The following is an 18,016-nucleotide window of genomic DNA, read 5'->3' on the forward strand; positions in this document are numbered from 1 at the left end:
GCTTAAAAAAATTGACCCCATGTTTTGTTCAGTGGTAGGATAGGGGAATTCAAAAACAAAACAATATTCTAAACTTAGCAGAGAACAGATGGCTATTGTTAAAACAAATACAGTAATCCTTTGGAGTTCTAAAAATGCAGTTTTTAATGTATGTTCAAATCAAATCTTATGTAGGTAAACATTTAAAGGACAACTGAAGCGAGAGGTACATGGAAGCTGCCATACTTTTTTCCTTGTAAGCAATACCAGTTGCCTGGCTGTCCTGCTGATCCTCTGCTTCTAATACTTTTAGCCACAGACCCTAAACAAGCATGCAGCAGATCGGGTGTTTCTGAGATTATTGTCAGATCTGACAAGATTAACTGCATGCTTGTTTCTGGTTTGATTAAGACACTACTGTGGGCAAATAGATCAGCAGGCCTGCCAGGCAACTGGTATTGTTTAAATGAAATAAAAATGGCAGCCCCCATATATCTCACTTTAGTTGTCACTTAAAGGGATACTGTAGGGGGGTCGGGAGAAAATGAGCTGAACTTACCCGGGGCTTCTAATGGTCCCCCGCAGACATCCTGTGCCCGTGCAGCCACTCACCGATGCTCCGGCCCCGCCTCTGGTTCACTTCTGCCATTTCAGACTTTAAAGTCAGAAAACCACTGTGCCTGCGTTGCCGTGTCCTCGCTCCCGCTGATGTCTCCAGGAGTGTACTGCGCAGACACAGACCATACTGGGCCTGCGCTGTGCGCTCTTGATGATATCAGCGGGATCGAGGACACGTCAACGCAGGCGCAGTGGTTTTCAGACTTTAAAGTCTGAAATTCCAGAAGTGAACCGGAGGCGGGGCCGGAGCATCGGTGAGTGGCTGCGCCAACACAGGATGTCTGCGGGGGACCGTTAGAACCCCCGGGTAAGTTCAACTCATTTTTCCCTGACCCCCACTACAGTATCCCTTTAAAGGGAAGGTTCAGGGAGGGTGGGTAAAAAATAAAAATCAATTTCCACTTACCTGGGGCTTCCTCCAGCCCGTGGCTGGCAGGAGGTGCCCTCGCCGCCGCTCCGCAGGCTCCCGGTGGTCTCCGGTGGCCGACCCGACCTGGCCAGGCCGGCTGCCAGGTCGGGCTCTTCTGCGCTCCAAGGCCCGGAACTTCTGCGTCCCACGCCGGCGCGCTGACGTCATCGGACGTCCTCCGGGCTCTACTGCGCATGCGCAGTAGTTCTGCGCCTGCGCAGTAGAGCCCGGAGGACGTCCGATGACGTCAGAGCGCCGGCGTGGGACGCAGAAGTTCCGGGCCTTGGAGCGCAGAAGAGCCCGACCTGGCAGCCGGCCTGGCCAGGTCGGGTCGGCCACCGGAGACCACCGGGAGCCTGCGGAGCGGCGGCGAAAGCACCTCCTGCCTGCCACGGGCTGGAGGAAGCCCCAGGTAAGTGGAAATTGATTTTTATTTTTTACCCACCCTCCCTGAACCTTCCCTTTAAAGGAAACCTTAAAAAAACCTTAGGTGCACAGTGTAAATTACCTTAGGCTTCTTCTAACCCCCTGTAGTCCTTCTGGTCCCTTGCTGACATTTTGTCCCATCAGGCCGCACGCCTCCTGGATGCTACTACGCTTGCGCTGAAAGCTGCCGGCTACAGAAGCGCGATCAAGGGGGCGCGTGGGTGTATCCACACATGTGCAGTGACAATGACTGGCTCAGTAGGTCAGCTTTCAGAGGGGTACAGCTGATGAGCGGATCGGACCAGAACAGTAAGGTACCTGAAACACTACAGGAGGTAACTTAGTCCATTTCTAGCTGCGTACATTTGAATACTGAATTGGCATAATTTTTTATTTTTATTTTTTTGCATCAATGTTGGTATGTATGTGTACCTTGTATTCGTAAACGACTGCATCGTCTTCTGTATAGAATCGCTATGTGACAGGTTATTGGCACATGTCTGGGGTTCATCAGAAAACGTTCGTACAGAGCAAGTTTTATTGCATGTGGGTTGGATTTAAGCTCCATTTTACATTATGTACATTGAGTTGTAATAAGATTGCAATGCAACGGTGCTGAAAATTCGCATTGCATGTATGAAGTGTAATGTGATGCGAACAGTACACTGAAAGTATGCTTCACTGCCACTGTAAATGCGCACAGTTAGTTCCCTGTTAATGCACTGCATGCTGTACGTTATCCCTGTGGAACGCACTGCAGCTACGTACAGTATATAGACATATATTTGCATTGCGTTGGGATGCGTGTATATAGTCCAATGCGATGGAACACAACGGATGTAGTGTAAAAAAACAGGAACGCAACAGAACAGGAAAGTCGTGGTGCACGTTATTCGAGTGTTATGTCGCAAGCAGTGAAGCATACAGTTAATTACAAGTATGCTTCACTGTCACTGTTAATGTGTGTGTTTTGCAGTAAATGCCCTGCATGCAGTGCGTTATCCCGGTGGCACCTGCCGTAGCGCTGCCGCGTCTGTGTGGACATACCATAGACATATAATTGCATGGCGTAGGTTGCTGCCCACAATGAGATTGCATTGCGCCGGCCACAGTGTGAACAGAGCAAGTAATGTTGGAGCGTAGGCTGTAATAGATATACCACAGAAAGGGCTTGTTCACACTGCTGGCGTTTTCGGCTTTTTTCGTCCGCCTGCGGTTTATAAAAATGCCCCCTGACCGCGTGGCCAATGAATGTCAGTTCATATCAGTGTGGTCCGTGCACAGTGCGGCTAGGAAAGTAGTGCATGTTCCATTTACGGGTTTACGGTTCTTGTAACAATGGGGCCCCTGGGCAAAATGAATCCAGGGGCCCCCCTGACAGACGCCCCTCTTCCCACCAACCACAAAGCAGCATTAAGGCCCCTTTGTTGCAGCTATATTTCCCCACAGGGCCACTGAGCTGGCTGCCCCCCCCCCCCCCTCTGTCTTCGACAGAGTAGCAACTCACCTGTCCCAGCGGGCATGCTCCTCTGTCACCCACGCCTGCTAGGACAGATGAAATGCTACTCTGCCAAAGATGTGGCAGGGGAGCACAATTAAGTTGGTGGGGAGACACCTTGGGGGCCCCTATGGGCTCTGGGCCCCTGGGGCAATTGCCCCTTTTGCCTCTATGGTAGCGCCAGCCCTGGCGTCAGAGAGAGAATTACAAAACCGTTCGGAAAAAACGCTTAGAAAACCGCTAAGCACAAAAACTAATCGCCCACCCAAGCGCTGGAAATGGGAAAAAAAGACGCCTCACAAAAAACCCAATGCGGACAGAAACGCGAACGGAACGCAATGTGAACAAGACCTTACTGTACAAAAATAAAGATAAAAAAGTAAGTCATAAAACGCATTGTACAGGAAAAAATAGAACCACGCATACAATAAAAACAACTAATGACATTTGTAAAGCGCTTTTCTCCTGCCGGACTCAAAGCGCATAAGCATGTAATTATATATACAGAAGGTGCTATAATGTGCTCTCCCCTCCAGCCGTACCTCGATTCTCTCCCCTCAAGCTTCTCTCGCATCCGTGGCGGCCATGTTTCGGTTTCCCAGGTAACGGGACGCGGCCCGGCAGGGCTGTGCGTCTCCTAGCAACCACGGCAGCCGGGAGGGGCCAGGCTTGTGAAAAGGCGAAACTCGGCCCAGCCGAGGAGAACCCTGTGAGTGAGCGGAGCTGTGTGAGGGAAGGGGCGTGGCGGGGAGGAGAATCCTGTCAGTAAACGAAGCCTGAGTTGTGCGAGGGGAGGGACGGGAAGGAGAGGGGCGGATAGTCCAGAGAGCGGAGCTGTGTGAGGCGGGGTGGGGAGGAGAGAGAATCGTCTGGGGTAAATAAATGGAGGGGCGGTGCGGAAAATCTTGAGAGTGCGGAGACTGTGCTGAGTGTGCCAGCCAGGGGAGGGGCGGGGCACTGGGGGCAGAGAGAGCTCTCAGTGAGCGCGGTCCTTGAGCTGTGAGGAGAGGTAGAGCCCAGCAGCCCAACATTGGTAACTGACACTGTTGCATTGAGTAAGAGTATGAAGAAGGTTTCCTTATAGTTTTGACAAGCACCTCACTTTGCTCTGGCTTTCTTGCTTTATAGTTAACCCTTCCGGATATGGAACACCCAGAATGCCCAGCAAGCCAATGTTGAAGCAGAACTCCTAGGAGTGTGTGGAGGGCTGAAAGACACCAAAAAGCCTCCTTACTAAAATGCTATATAAGCTGACATATTGTGCTCGGTTCTGGAGGTGTGTTTAGCTTTTAGCAACAACAAACCTGAATAATCGCAAAATCTTTCTGTCAGGGAATTTTTCCACTACACAGTGATTTTTAAATCGCTTGGGTTGTTACTTTATCATAGAAATCATGAGAAGTATTTTCCACTATAGTGATTCGATTTGGAAATCGCAATCGCTTTCTGGAGCGATTTTTAGAGTGATAATGCAATGCAAATGAAAAATCACAATCGCATAACAGGCAATCGCTGGCGTTTGTGATTGCGATTAGGGCTCTTTCGTATCAGAGAAAGCGTGCAAGAGCTGATCTCCTGCATGCGGTAATAGCCTGTGACGTCGGGAAGTTGCGATGGAGTGGCGGTAGTTCTAATTTACCCGACGGGAAACCGACGTGGCTGGACATTACAATGCTCCCAGAAGCGTTATAACGTAACACTCTGGAACACTTCATGTAATGTGAAAGTTAACATAAAAGTCAGATAGACTTTCATGTTACCTTTTTAAACGCAAACTAGGCGTGAGCCATCAAAATGCTCGGATCAGCTCCTAGTGTGAGAGAGCCCTCAGGGCCCTTTTACACTTAATCAGTTGCTCTCAGTTATTATAATGGAAAGAAAACAGATTTTCAAAGTATTGCCCATGTTTTCCTCTAGCACAGTTCACACTTAAAGTCAACCTAAAGGCTAGAAAAAAAAATGAGATGTACTCACCTGGGGCTTCCCTCAGCCCCCAGCAGACGATCGGTGCCCTCGCAGCTCCGCTCCGATGCCTCTGCACCCGCCGGCGACGACTTCCGGTTTCGCCGTCACCGGCCGACAGGCATGGGAACGCGAGTGATTGTTCGCGTTCCCAGCCTGTATATCACCCCCTATGCTGCTATTGCGGATACTCACCTAAGGAGAGGGAAGGCTCGGTCCTAATGAGCCTTCCCTCTCCCGGTCCCTGGTTCCGCGCAGGATCCCCCGTGGCAGTATTCGACCAGTTCGGTCAAATACTGCCACTTCTGCATGCCGAAGGGAGCTTTCGGGAGCACTCGGGCTCCCGAAGACGGGCCGCTCCATACTACGCATGCGCGAGCGCCCTCTATGACGCACTCGCGCGTGCGTAGTATGGAGCGGCCCGTCTTCGGAAGCCCGAGTGCTGCGGCGGCGGACGCGAACGGAGGAGCCAGCGCAGCACCGAGGGCACCGGAAGAGGAGAGGGAAGGCTCATTAGGACCGAGCCTTCCCTCTCCTTAGGTGAGTATCCGACTTTTTTATTTTTAAATTGGTAAACACTCACTTTAAGTATAAAAGGGACCTAAAGCACATTTCTGTTCTGTGTTTTGAATATGTGACAGTGCAGCATTCAATAACAGGCAGGTGCCTACAGGCGCCTAATGATGGGGAGGCGGCTCACTCCCCTATCCTAGTGCCTCCCGTCCATGTTCCCGATGCAGAGTCCCAAGCAGATGGTAATTGAGAGGTTGCTCGTCATGATTTTCCTGTATAAATCGTTGGTTGTAACAATAAAAAAATGTCAGTTAAATATATCGTATAGGAGGCACACACAGTGATATTTGAGAAGTGAAATTAAGTTTATTGGATTTACAGAAAGTGCGCAATAATTGTTTAAATAAAATTAGCAGGTGCATAAATGTGGACACTTGTTATTTTATTGATTCCAAAACCTTTACAACTAATTATTGGAACTCAAATTAGCTTGGTAAGCTCAGTGACCCCTGACCTACATACACAGGTGAATCCAATTATGAGAAAGAGTATTTAAAGGGACACTTAAGACTAAAAAAATAAATTAGTTTTACTCACCTGGGGCTTTTACCAGCCCCCTGCAGCTGTCCCCCGCCGCCAGCTACTTCCGTTTTCGGTGACAGGCCTGGCAATGTGAGTGATTCTTTGCGTTCCTGGCCACAATAGTAGTATAGAGGGCGCTATTGCGGCCAGAAGCGCGAAGAATCACTCGCCAGGCCTGTCCGTGAAAGTAGCTGCCGGCGGGGCACAGGAGAATCCGAGCGAAGAATCACTAGCGTTGCCAGGCCTGTCACCGAAAACGGAAGTAGCTGCCGGCGAGGGACAGGAGGATCCGAGGGAGAGTGGGCACGGGACAGCTGCAGGGGGCTGGTAGAAGCCCCAGGTGAGTAAAACTAATTTATTTTTTTAGTCTTAAGTGTCCCTTTAAATACTCTTTCTCATAATTGGATTCACCTGTGTATGTAGGTCAGGGGTCACTGAGCTTACCAAGCTAATTTGAGTTCCAATAATTAGTTCTAAAGGTTTTGGAATCCATAAAATAACAGTGTCCACATTTATGCACCTGCTAATTTTATTTAAACAATTATTGGGCACTTTCTGTAAATCCAATAAACTTAATTTCACTTCTCAAATATCACTGTGTGTGTCTCTTATAGGATATATTTAACTGACATTTTTTTTATTGTTACAACCAACGATTTATACAGGAAAATCATGACGATTAACAAGGTTGCCCAAATTTTTGCATCCCACTGTAAATCCGGGCCTGTTGTCATCAGAATTTTCTGAGCCCTGTTATAATTAACCCTCCCCGATGTGCCTACTAAATAGTTTTGTATTTACAAGACACCACAGAAGTAGTTAAAATTTGCATAAACTGCAAAGTGTTCCGAATCTTAGGGCTGGTGTTCTTCAGATGGATGGCTCGTGGCTATTTTTGTCAGGTTCCAATGCTTTTCTACTGCCACCTGTTGGATAGTGTTTGTCATTGTATCACATTTAGGACCCTAGAGCTCCATAATGTAACCACAAATGTCACCTAGAAAAATTAGGGATGTTTCAGATTGAACGTGCCCCATATTGAGATGAATGGCAGCGTTTATCTCAATGCGCAAACATCAGGGTCGATCGAAATTCTTGAGATGCTGCGTGTAGCATCCAGTGGTGGTTGCGCTCGGCTGTTCCAAATCCCCTCTAGCAGTGTTTCTCAACACATGGTTCGCGTACCCCATGGGGGGAATCCAAAGCCTGGGGTACGCTTTGCCAGTTTCTATAGGTGGGGGACTGGGTGACCTCCCGGGCGTCATGTGGAATAGCAGGGTGTCTGGTATAGCGCAGCCTCTTTCTACTTCCTCTTCCAGGACTCCCTCATGTTGGTAACAGCATCCCCTGTGATGACGTAACCGCATATCACAGGGAGTGCTGATACTAGCGCGAGGGACGCCTGGCAGAGGAAGTAGAAAGAGGCCGTGGGGGATCCCAGAAGGTGAGTTACTGCACTATGCCTGACTCCCCCCCCGCCGCCTTACCTACTCCTGGCTGCCTATACTGGAGGCATCTGTCTTGCTAACCTATACTGAGTGGCAACTATACTGGCTACCAATACTGGAGGCACCTATCTAGCTAACCTATACTGGGTGGCAACTATACTGGGTGGCAATTATACTGGCTACCTATACTGGGTGGTAGTAACTATACTTTCTACCTATACTGGAGGCACCTACCTGGCTACCTATACTGGGTAGCAACTATACTGGCTACCTATACTGGGTGCCAACTATACTGGCTATCTATACTGGAGGCACCTATCTAGCTAACCTATACTGGGTTGCAACTATACTGGGTGGCAATTATACTGGCTACCTATACTGGAGGCACCTACCTAGCTAACCTATACTGGGGGCAACTATACTGTCTATACTAAAATAATGGTTGCATGCTTAAACTTTGTCAAAGCATATTAATCATAATTCAGGGGGTGCTTGGCTGGAACTGAATTGCGATAGGGGGTACTTTGGTCGAAAAAGTTGAGAAACACTGCCCTATATGGCTCAAAACGCAACACCGGGAACTGATGCCAAGCGCTTTTCTGCGCAGTAGCAGAGAAGCTCTCAGGATCAGCTAAATTAACCGCCAGCCATCCGTCTGAACCAGCCATAGGCCAAAGGGTGTTTCTGCTCGAGGGGAAGCAGAATAAAGACAGAATGAGTATAGAGTTAATTCACTTCCTAAATAAACATAAAATACTTACAAATAGCAGTAATGGCTGTACCCCAATGGTGAGTCTGGCATACAAAATCTCAAGGCCATTGATGAGACTCAGCTTCCACATTAGACTGTGAACACCCGGTACAATGCTGGTTTATGGCAGCACTACAGTATGGTCTTTTACTGTGGTCCATGCCTGGCTTCAAAGGATGGATGTCTTGTGCTAGCCTAGTTTAGACCCAGCAGGTAACCTCATATGGAAGAGTTCTCCAATCACAAATCCCTCCGGAGGACAAAGTATTGTGATAGGCTGAACAGTGTGAGCATAGTTTACTACAATCCATCTATAGCAACGGTTGCTTGAGCAACCAGCCGAAAACTACAACCGGACCAGTAAATTATGGGGCATAGTGTATGGGTACATTAAAGGACCACTATCAAAGTTAACTACTATTTTAAACGTCACATATATATTCCAGTGATTACTAGCAAATAGCAACACAAAGGCTTTTTTTTCATATTTTCATGTTTTATGTGAAGAAAATATGACATTTACAGAGAACAGTTTTCACTGTGGGCATTACTATGGAGGACTGTGTCCAGCACATCCAGCATACAGAAACAATCTTCACTGGCTGTAATACCAGGGCTGTGGAGTCGAGGAGTCGGAGCAATTTTGGGTACCTGGAGTTGGAGTCGGTGGTTTCAATAAAGTGAGGAGTCGGATGATTTTTAAACCAAATCCATGGCTTTTAAAAATTAGACCGAGGAGTCGGAGCAATTTTGGGTACCTAGAGTTGAAGTCGGTGGTTTCATAAACTGAGGAGTCGGAGATTTTTGTACCGACTCCACAGCCCTGTGTAATACTATGAGTAAAATGTGTTCAAAAACATAGAAAGCAGAAATATAGCTTCAAATGTGTGTAAATAACATCAGCTACAGCTCTGTTTGTTTCTCTCTCTCTCTCTCTCTCTCTCTCTCTCTCTCTCTCTCTCTCTCTCTCTCTCTCTCTCTCTCTCTCTCTCTCTTAGTGTAAAGTAAACAGTTTACTGAATGGGGGGAGATGCATCCAAATAAGAAAAAAAGTACAGGTCCTTATCTTCAGCTCCTTCTCCGTACCTAAATATTTCTAAGCTGTTCTCATGTTCTCATATGTTCTCATATGATCTGTGAAAAAGCAGTGTGTGTGTGTAAGCAGGGCAGAAACACACAGTAAATAATTCCTCTGTGAATAGTGACTGAGAAGTGGAACATAGCTTACCCCCCCCAACAGTTTATAAACAAAGCATTTTTTCCACACAGTCTGTGATGAGAGACCTCTAAAAAGCTTTCTAGTGTTTCTGGCTAAAAGCTCTACAGTATATGTATGTGGAACAAGTTGGGAGTGTTTTGGAGGCAACTAATGCTGCAAATGAGTGGTTACACCAGCAGTCAGAAGAATTCTGTTGGCAGTGACTTAAAAAGCTTCAGGACAGATGTAGCGAGCACATTGACATCCTGGGAAAATGTCTAGAATAGTGTGGCAGTTACAGCTTCCTAGCTCTATTTTTATCAGGGTAAGGCTAAATACCTGTCAGCGCCTCCTCGCAAAGTGTCATGTGTCTTTTTGGATTCTAATGGTGCCCCTGTGCTGTTCTAACACTCTGTGCTGGCACCAGGGGCGTAACAATAGCCCCTGCAAGGGATGCAGCCGCAGGGGGCCCTTAGGGGAGAAGCCTGAGGGGGGGGGGGGGGCCTGGCTCGGGGGACTTCCAGGGCCATTTTTAGGTTCAAGTGAGGGGGCAGCACAGGAAGGAGGAGCAAAAGGCACAAATAGCAGTGGGAAGGGGGGCCCTACTCCTCCCTCCCTCACCTCGTGCTACCATCAGCGCTCCCCCTCCAGCAATGACAGCTGGGGGGCCCCATCCAAAGTTTCGCAGGGGGGCCCAGTGATTTCTAGTTACGCCCCTGGCTGGCACATCTCATTTCCATCCTGAGCTCTGCTGATCGACTCATCCACTTCTCTTCTCACTCTTCAGATGCTGCTCCTCTGGCACCAAATGCAGGTCAACTGATTCCCCAAGATGGTCAGCGAGAGACAAGCCAATCCCTATAGGTATGTGGCTTCTTTATTACACCTGAATTTCATTGCAAAATATAAAAAAAAACCCACCTTTTTTTAACCAGTTCGGCCTATCTGGACGAGCTTCCTCGTCCAGATAGGCACTGCTGCTGCCGCCGCCTCTTGCGCGCGATCGGGCGCGCCCCCGCGTGCGCTCCCACTGCCCGCCGCTAGCCCCCCGATCAGTGAATGGGAATATAATTCCCATTCACCGATCTATCTTCCCCGCAGAAATACCGACGCTTTCTCTCCAGAGAGCGTGGTATTTCTGCCCCCAGGAAACATTTCCCCTGCTTTTAAGTTCCTAGATGCGAAATCGTTCGCATCTAGGACTTTTTTCACTGTGGCCATTTTGTGGCCGAATAGTAAACTGCACCACAATTCATTTTTAATAAAAAAAAATATATATATTTTACATTTAAAATTAAGTTTCCCTCCCACACCAAAAATTACCCACATACACTTTTTTTTATTAAAAATAAAAATAAAAAATACAATTAAAAAAAAACAAAAACAACATTAATAGTTACCCAAGGGTCTGAACTTTTTAAATATGCATGTCAAGAGAATATGTTATTATATTATTTAAAATTATAAGCTTATAAATAGTGATGGACGCAAATTGAAAAAATGCACCTTTATTTCTAAATGAAATATCGGCACCATAAATTGTGATAGGGACATCGTTTAAATGGTGTAATAAGCGGGACAGATGGGCAAATAAAATACATGAGTTTTAATTACGCTAGCGTATATTAATTTCAAACTATAATGGCCAAAAACTGAGAAATAATGAATTTTTTTCATTTCTTTCTTAATCTTCCTGTTAAAACAGATTTAGAAAAAAATAATTCTTAGCAAAATGTAGCACCCAAAGAAAGCCTAATTAGTGGCGGAAAAAACAAGATATAGATCAATTCATTGTGATAAGTTGCAATAAAGTTATAGGCGAATGAATGGGAGGTGAACGTTGCTCGGATGCATGAGATTTTCGGACTGCGGTGCTGAACCGGTTAAAGTGTGCCTGTGAGAAAAAAAAAGTTAGGTACTTACGAGAGAAGCCTTTGGACAGTCCAGAGGTTTCCCCATCCTCTTCGACCTCACCGATTCAGCACTGGGACCCTCTGAGCAAAAAATGACGAGAGCTTGTCAAATATCTTCTCGCAGCTGCGCTCTGGACGAGGGCCACGAGTGAGACCACACTGTGGAAACCTGTATGGCCTGCGTAGTAGCTTAGAAATGCTTGGCACGAGTGGCTTTGTGCTACTGTGGCTGTACCGGTGCCTTTGCACTGCGATGGCGCTCGTACATGGAAGGGAGAGTGGCCGAAAAGAAGAAGAGGGTCCGGCAACCAGGTGTGGGGGAGGATTGGATCATCCAGAGGCTACCCTCTATTGAGTAACTTTTTTTCCCCAAAATGTTTACTTTAGACCAGGGGTGTCAAACTCAATCATGTAATGGGCCAAAATCTAAAACATAGTCCAAAGATGGCCACTAACGACCAAATTTCTAGTGAAAAATAGTTCAAGCGATCATATAATTCTGATGGGAAGAAAAATCGTTCACTACACCCTCAACTAATCAATCTTTGGGCTTGATTCACAATTGCGTGATAACTGCTATCACGCGATTTGCCATGCGCAGGTCTGCGCGCGTAAAGAATTACGTTCGCGTGTAAACAATGGTTTGCGTGCGATCACATGCATGTTTCACTGGCGTGATCGGGTGCAAACCTTCGTTTATCACGCAGCGTAATCCTTTACGGCGCAAACCACGCACGCGGCAGAATGCGTGATAGCAGTTATCACGCTTTTTGTGAATCAAGTCTTTTGTTTTCTATCTATCACAACTGAGAACAAAATCCAAATTTTGGTTTGAAAAAAATCCAATCGGACAACTATTTTTTATAATCGTTCATAATCGATTGTGCCCATCAACTGAGATTATTTACAACCAATCCAATCAGAATTTCTAATCGCTCAAATAATTTTTTGCTAGAAATTGGACAGTTAGTGGCCACACTTAGTCATGGGCGGCGGGCCAAATTGTTTATTAAGACTTAGCACTTATTGAACAGCAGTGGTGCTCCGCAAGATTTCGGATATCCGAACTACCCAGATAATCCGAACTTTTTCCACTATCCGAACTTTGAACAGCAATTCGGATATTTTTTAAAATCCAAATAGACTATCCGAGCAAACTCGGATTTCCCATTTGAAATCTGGGCGGATAGTTATTTGTGATAGCCAAGCAGAAGCCAAAATCACCTTCAATGGCAAAAATGAGAGAGACCTCCGAAAGGGATTTTGACCATTTGAAGAGACTTTTGGAAGCATTTTAAGCCATTTTCAGGTCACTTCCGGTTTTCTATCCGGATATCCGAAGCCGGACAGATATTGGGTTCGGATATCCGAATTTACTCGGATACCAAAAAGTTCGGATTCGGATATCCGATTCGGATCTGGATATTTGGGAATCCGGATCCGAATCAATTCAGATTTTAAAAAGGGATATCCGAGCACCCCTGTTGAACAGTATCAAACTAAATGGTGTAACTATAGCCAACATGGGGCAGCTCCTCCCCCTTCAGACCAGCGCAGTGTGCCAGTTTAATATTTTCCTGCCCCAGTGCTGCTTTAGCAGAAAAGGAGCAAGATGAAATGTGGCCTAAGGCAAGAGTCTAGCCTTCACTTACTTAGCCGTGACTCCTGCATATGTGTTTTTTTTGGGTGGTGGTCACTGTCTCCATTATTAAAGGGGAACTCCAGCCTAAACAAACATACCGTCTTTAGGTTACATCAGGGGTCTAGTCCTGGGAAAAGAAGTGAGTGGACTCACCTTGAAAAAAGGGCGTGGTCAAGCATAATGTGGGCGTGGTCACGGGTGGGGCCAAATATACATGACCTTAGCAGTGATGTAAAAGGTCTGCCGGGGGAAGTTTGAGCTCTGCCGTAGTGTATCCCCCCAAAATAGATGCAATCTGACAGCATTTCACCAAAACGACACATAATCTGGTAGAAGTTCCTCCAAAATACAGATAATATGGCAGTGGTTCCCCCAAAATAGACAATGTGGCAGCAGCAGTTCCCCCAACATACACATAATTTGGAAGCAGTTCCCCAAAATACGCGAAACCTGGCAGCGGATCACCCAAAATACACGTAACACTTAACATACATATAATAGGCAGCAGTGGTCCCCCAAACATACACATAATCTGGCAGCTGTCCCCCAAAATACATAACAGCGGTTCCACCAAAATGCAGATAATCTGACAGCAGTTCCCCCAATATAGGTACCCCCAGCATAGGTAGCCAGGTGTATAGGTGTCCCCAGTATAAGTAGCCATGAGTATAGTAGTCCCAGTATATGTAGCCAGAAGTATATGTGCCTAGTATATGTAGCCAGAGGTATATGTCCCCAGTATATGTAGCCAGGGGTATACGTGCCCAGTATATGTAGCCAAGGGTATATGTGCCAGTATATGTAGTCAGGGGTATATGTCCCAGTATATTTAGCCAGGGGTATATGTGCCCAGTATATGTAGCCAGGGGTATGTGTCCCCAGTATATGTAGCCAGGGATGTATGTGTCCCCAGTATATGTAGCCAGGGTTATATGTGCCCCAGTATATGTAGCCAGGGGTATATGTGCCCCAGTATATGTAGGCAGGTGTATATGTGCCCAGTATATGTAGTCAGGGGGTATATGTGCCCAGTATATGTAGTCAGGGGTATATGTGCCCAGTATATGTAGGCAGGGCAGGTGTATATGTCCCCAGTATATGTAGGCGGGGCAGGTGTATATGTCCCCAGTATATGTAGTCAGGGGGTATATGTGCCCAGTATATGTATCCAGGGGGTATATGTCCCCAGTATATGTAGTCAGGGGTATATGTGCCCAGTACATGTAGCTAGAGGTATATGTGCCCAGTATATGTAGCCAGAGGTATATGTGCCCAGTATATGTAGCTTGGGGGTATATGTGCCCAGTATATGTAGGCAGGGGTATATGTGCCCAGTATATGTAGTCAGGGGGTATATGTGCCCAGTATATGTAGCCAGAGGTATATGTGCCCAGTATATGTAGCCAGGGGGGTATATGTGCCCAGTATATGTAGGCAGGGGTATATGTGCCCAGTATATGTAGTCAAGGGGTATACAGTGGAGGAAATAATTATTTGACCCCTCACTGATTTTGTAAGTTTGTCCAATGACAAAGAAATGAAAAGTCTCAGAACAGTATCATTTCAATGGTAGGTTTATTTTAACAGTGGCAGATAGCACATCAAAAGGAAAATCAAAAAAATAACCTTAAATAAAAGATAGCAACTGATTTGCATTTCATTGAGTGAAATTGATGACCAAGTTTGCACACATTTTAGGAGGAATGTTGGTCCACTCCTCTTTGCAGATCATCTCTAAATCCCTAAGGTTTCGAGGCTGTCTCTGTGCAACTCTGAGCTTGAGCTCCCTCCATAGGTTTTCTATTGGATTAAGGTCCAGAGACTGACTAGGCCACTCCATGACCTTAATGTGCTTCTTCTTGAGCCACTCCTTTGTTGCCTTTGCTGTATGTTTTGGGTCATTGTCGTGCTGGAACACCCATCCACGACCCATTTTCAGTTTCCTGGCAGAGGGAAGGAGGTTGTCGTTCAGGATTTCACGATACATGGCTCCGTCCATTTTCCCGTTAATGCGATTAAGTTGTCCTGTGCCCTTAGCAGAAAAACACCCTCAAAGCAAAATGTTTCCACTCCCATGCTTGACGGTGGGGACGGTGTTTTTGGGGTCATAGGCAGCATTTTTCTTCCTCCAAACACAGCGAGTTGAGTTAATGCCAAAGAGCTCTATTTTGGTCTCATCAGACCACAGCACCTTCTCCCAGTCACTCACAGAATCATTCAGGTGTTCATTGGCAAACTTCAGACGGGCCTGCACATGTACCTTCTTGAGCAGGGGGAACTTGCGAGCCCTGCGGGATTTTAATCCATTGCGGTGTAATGTGTTTCCAATGGTTTTCTTGGTGACTGTGGTCCCTGCTAATTTGAGGTCATTCACTAACTCCTCCCGTGTAGTTCTAGGATGCTTTTTCACCTTTCTCAGAACCATTGACACCCCACAAGGTGAGATCTTGCGTGGAGCCCCAGAGCGAGGTCGATTGATGGTCATTTTGTGCTCCTTCCATTTTCGAACAATCGCACCAACAGTTGTCACCTTCTCTCCCAGCTTCTTGCTAATGGTTTTGTAGCCCATTCCAGCCTTGTGCAGGTCTACAATTTTGTCTCTGACATCCTTGGACAACTCTTTCGTCTTTCCCATGTTGGAGAGTTTGGAGTCTGCTTGATTGATTCTGTGGACAGGTGTCTTTTATACAGGTGACTAGTTAAGACAGGTGTCCTTAATGAGGGTGATTAATTGAGTAGAAGTGTCTAACCACTCTGTGGGAGCCAGAACTCTTAATGGTTGGTAGGGGTTCAAAAACTTATTTCACTCAATGAAATGCAAATCAGTTGCTATCTTTTATTTAAGGGAGGGGTCAAATAATTATTTCCTCCACTGTATGTGCCCAGTATATCTATCTAGCCAGGGGGGAAGTCTAGTAGGAAATGATTTGTGCACACATTATTTGCTGAAGCTAACGCCCTCCATTGCTGTACCTGTTTGAATGCATGTTGTGTAATATGGTCCATTGGAGCTCTGCACTACTTTGCAGCTAAATCAACTCAGGTGCAGGCTTCTGTTTTTGGAAGCGCTGCCTACACCCTCTTCTCTATTTAAAATGATCTAAGTATACTTGTGGTAGCCTGCATCCAATCTGCATTCAAATTTTAGATTAGGGACTAGCACATAATTTTGCACTTAATTTGCATAATTTTGCATCTGATTTGGATTCAAGGCGTGTATTTAGCCCCTGGGGGTCTGTACACGCCCCTTGATGGTTTATAAGCCAGTTGCAGCCTGTGAGCGCTGTCATTTTTGTTTGACAATATCAGCCTTACAGCTCCCCCCTGATGATTGTTTTGTGAAAAGGAGTAGATTTCTCATGTAAAAGCGGGTTTCAGCTACTGATTGTTAGGCTTGGTGGTGTATTCTCCACAGTCAGCATGCAACGCATGAGCTGACGTGAAGGAGGTACACACACTAGCACAAGGAAACAGGCTATCCCTAGTATAGTGGAGGGGAGGACTGACTCCAATAGGAGATTGTGGCGCACAGAGCCGGTGCAGATCCGACAGCCACAAACAATACTTTCGCGATAACGTCTCAGCGCAAGGTAGCGCTGAGCGCATAAACCAGAACTGAGGAGATCAGGACAGGTAGACAGAATGAACGCTTGCTAGCTAGCCGCTACTTAGTGACAGCAAGCGTCCACAACAAGACAGACTGGAATGAGGCAGCCAATGCGTTGCAGCGATGGTGTGCCTCACAAAGACAGGACAGGATAGTCAGGAAATAGCAGGATCAAGATAGATGAACGTAACACAGACAAATATACAATAAGCATGTTATCCTAGCGTATTACAATTACAGCTATCAATGAAACTATTTGTAACGTCTGACTAACATATGTATATATCGGCAATGAACCGATATATGACATAAGCAGGAACACTGACTAGGACTGGAGCAATACAGGGAACAGGACTCAGAAGGATTCGCTATCTCTTCGCAGAGATGAACGCAATGCACAAACGGTAACAGAACAGGATTCAGAAGGATTCGTTATCTCTTCGCAGAGATGAACGCAATCCACAAACAGAACCAGGAGCATGATAACTAACTCAGCATGGGTGATCACGATACGCGCAAACTACCAAAACGTGCTGGAAAGCTGACTAACTGAACACAGGATATAAACAGTTCGTGTACGTATACATCAACGACACTGATGTATCAACGTAACACGAATACAAGTAAAATAACAAACGTGCTGGTATGCATATATATTGGCAATGAACCAATATATGATGCAAGACCAGCAAAGTATCTTTAGAACAAGAAACACGATCTGGGGCTGAAGCAACAGCAAGACAGGCTTAAACTGAAGCTATGATACCCCGAGGAGTCCTGCAGGAAGCAGATCTTTATACTGAGGTCATCCAATGGGAGCAGACATGCAGATTCCCACACAGGTGAATGATAATCAGTCACAAGCTGACAGCAGGGAAAGGCAGACAAAGCTATGCAGCTTGCATGGAAAGAGATCAGAACTGCCTGAGCTGCAGCACTACTACTGCCAGCAGTACCTGCTGCAGCAGCGATCATGACACTGATATAGGATGAAGTTCAATTCTTGGTCATGGTTTCTCTTTAACTGATGTAGTTAGCCTCTTCTCTGCCCACAGTAGTGTTAATTTTCCCTCTATAAGTAGGATGGATAACGTGAAGTGAACTGCATGTACAGAATTATACATTTTAGTTTTTTGGGGGAGTGTTTTATGTGGACTGACCCTGTAAATACTTATATAGCAGAGAGCTGATTGTTGAGATGGATGTCAGAGGGTCAGGGGCCGATGAACCAGTCATTTTTAGTTGCTCCCCTTGTGACTCCTTTTATAACCTCCTGTATCTCCTAATAAATAGTGGCAAATGATACACTGGCTCATTGGAAGTCCATAGATTCTTGCTGACAACAGGCCTCCATCAATGAATAATCGGGGACCCCGGTATCGGGCCCTTTGCCCCTCTCCCCCTCTGGTTACCGCGCTGTCCGCACAGAGCCCCACAGGTGTATTTCATAGCGGGAAAGTGGGAATAGCG

The 18,016-nt window shown here is 46.3% G+C and overlaps 1 protein-coding gene and 1 long non-coding RNA gene across 6 annotated transcripts in view; one reads left to right on the forward strand and one right to left on the reverse strand.

Annotated features, from left to right (window-relative positions):
• The window catches only part of CFAP65 (cilia and flagella associated protein 65), a 120,726-nt gene extending 116,991 nt beyond the window's left edge, over window positions 1-3,735 (reverse strand). For all 3 annotated transcript variants that reach the window (XM_068245996.1, XM_068245997.1, XM_068245995.1), the window contains exon 1: window positions 3,473-3,735. The gene's annotated coding sequence lies outside the window, so the exon portion shown is untranslated. The remainder of the gene's footprint in view (window positions 1-3,472) is intronic.
• The window catches only part of LOC137525142 (uncharacterized), a 435,287-nt gene continuing 421,004 nt past the window's right edge, over window positions 3,734-18,016 (forward strand). For all 3 annotated transcript variants that reach the window (XR_011022871.1, XR_011022872.1, XR_011022870.1), the window contains exons 1-2: window positions 3,734-3,804; window positions 10,172-10,248. This is a non-coding gene — a long non-coding RNA (uncharacterized lncRNA). The remainder of the gene's footprint in view (window positions 3,805-10,171; window positions 10,249-18,016) is intronic.

This window comes from Hyperolius riggenbachi, chromosome 7, assembly GCF_040937935.1.
Source record: "Hyperolius riggenbachi isolate aHypRig1 chromosome 7, aHypRig1.pri, whole genome shotgun sequence".
Lineage (NCBI taxonomy): Eukaryota > Metazoa > Chordata > Amphibia > Anura > Hyperoliidae > Hyperolius > Hyperolius riggenbachi.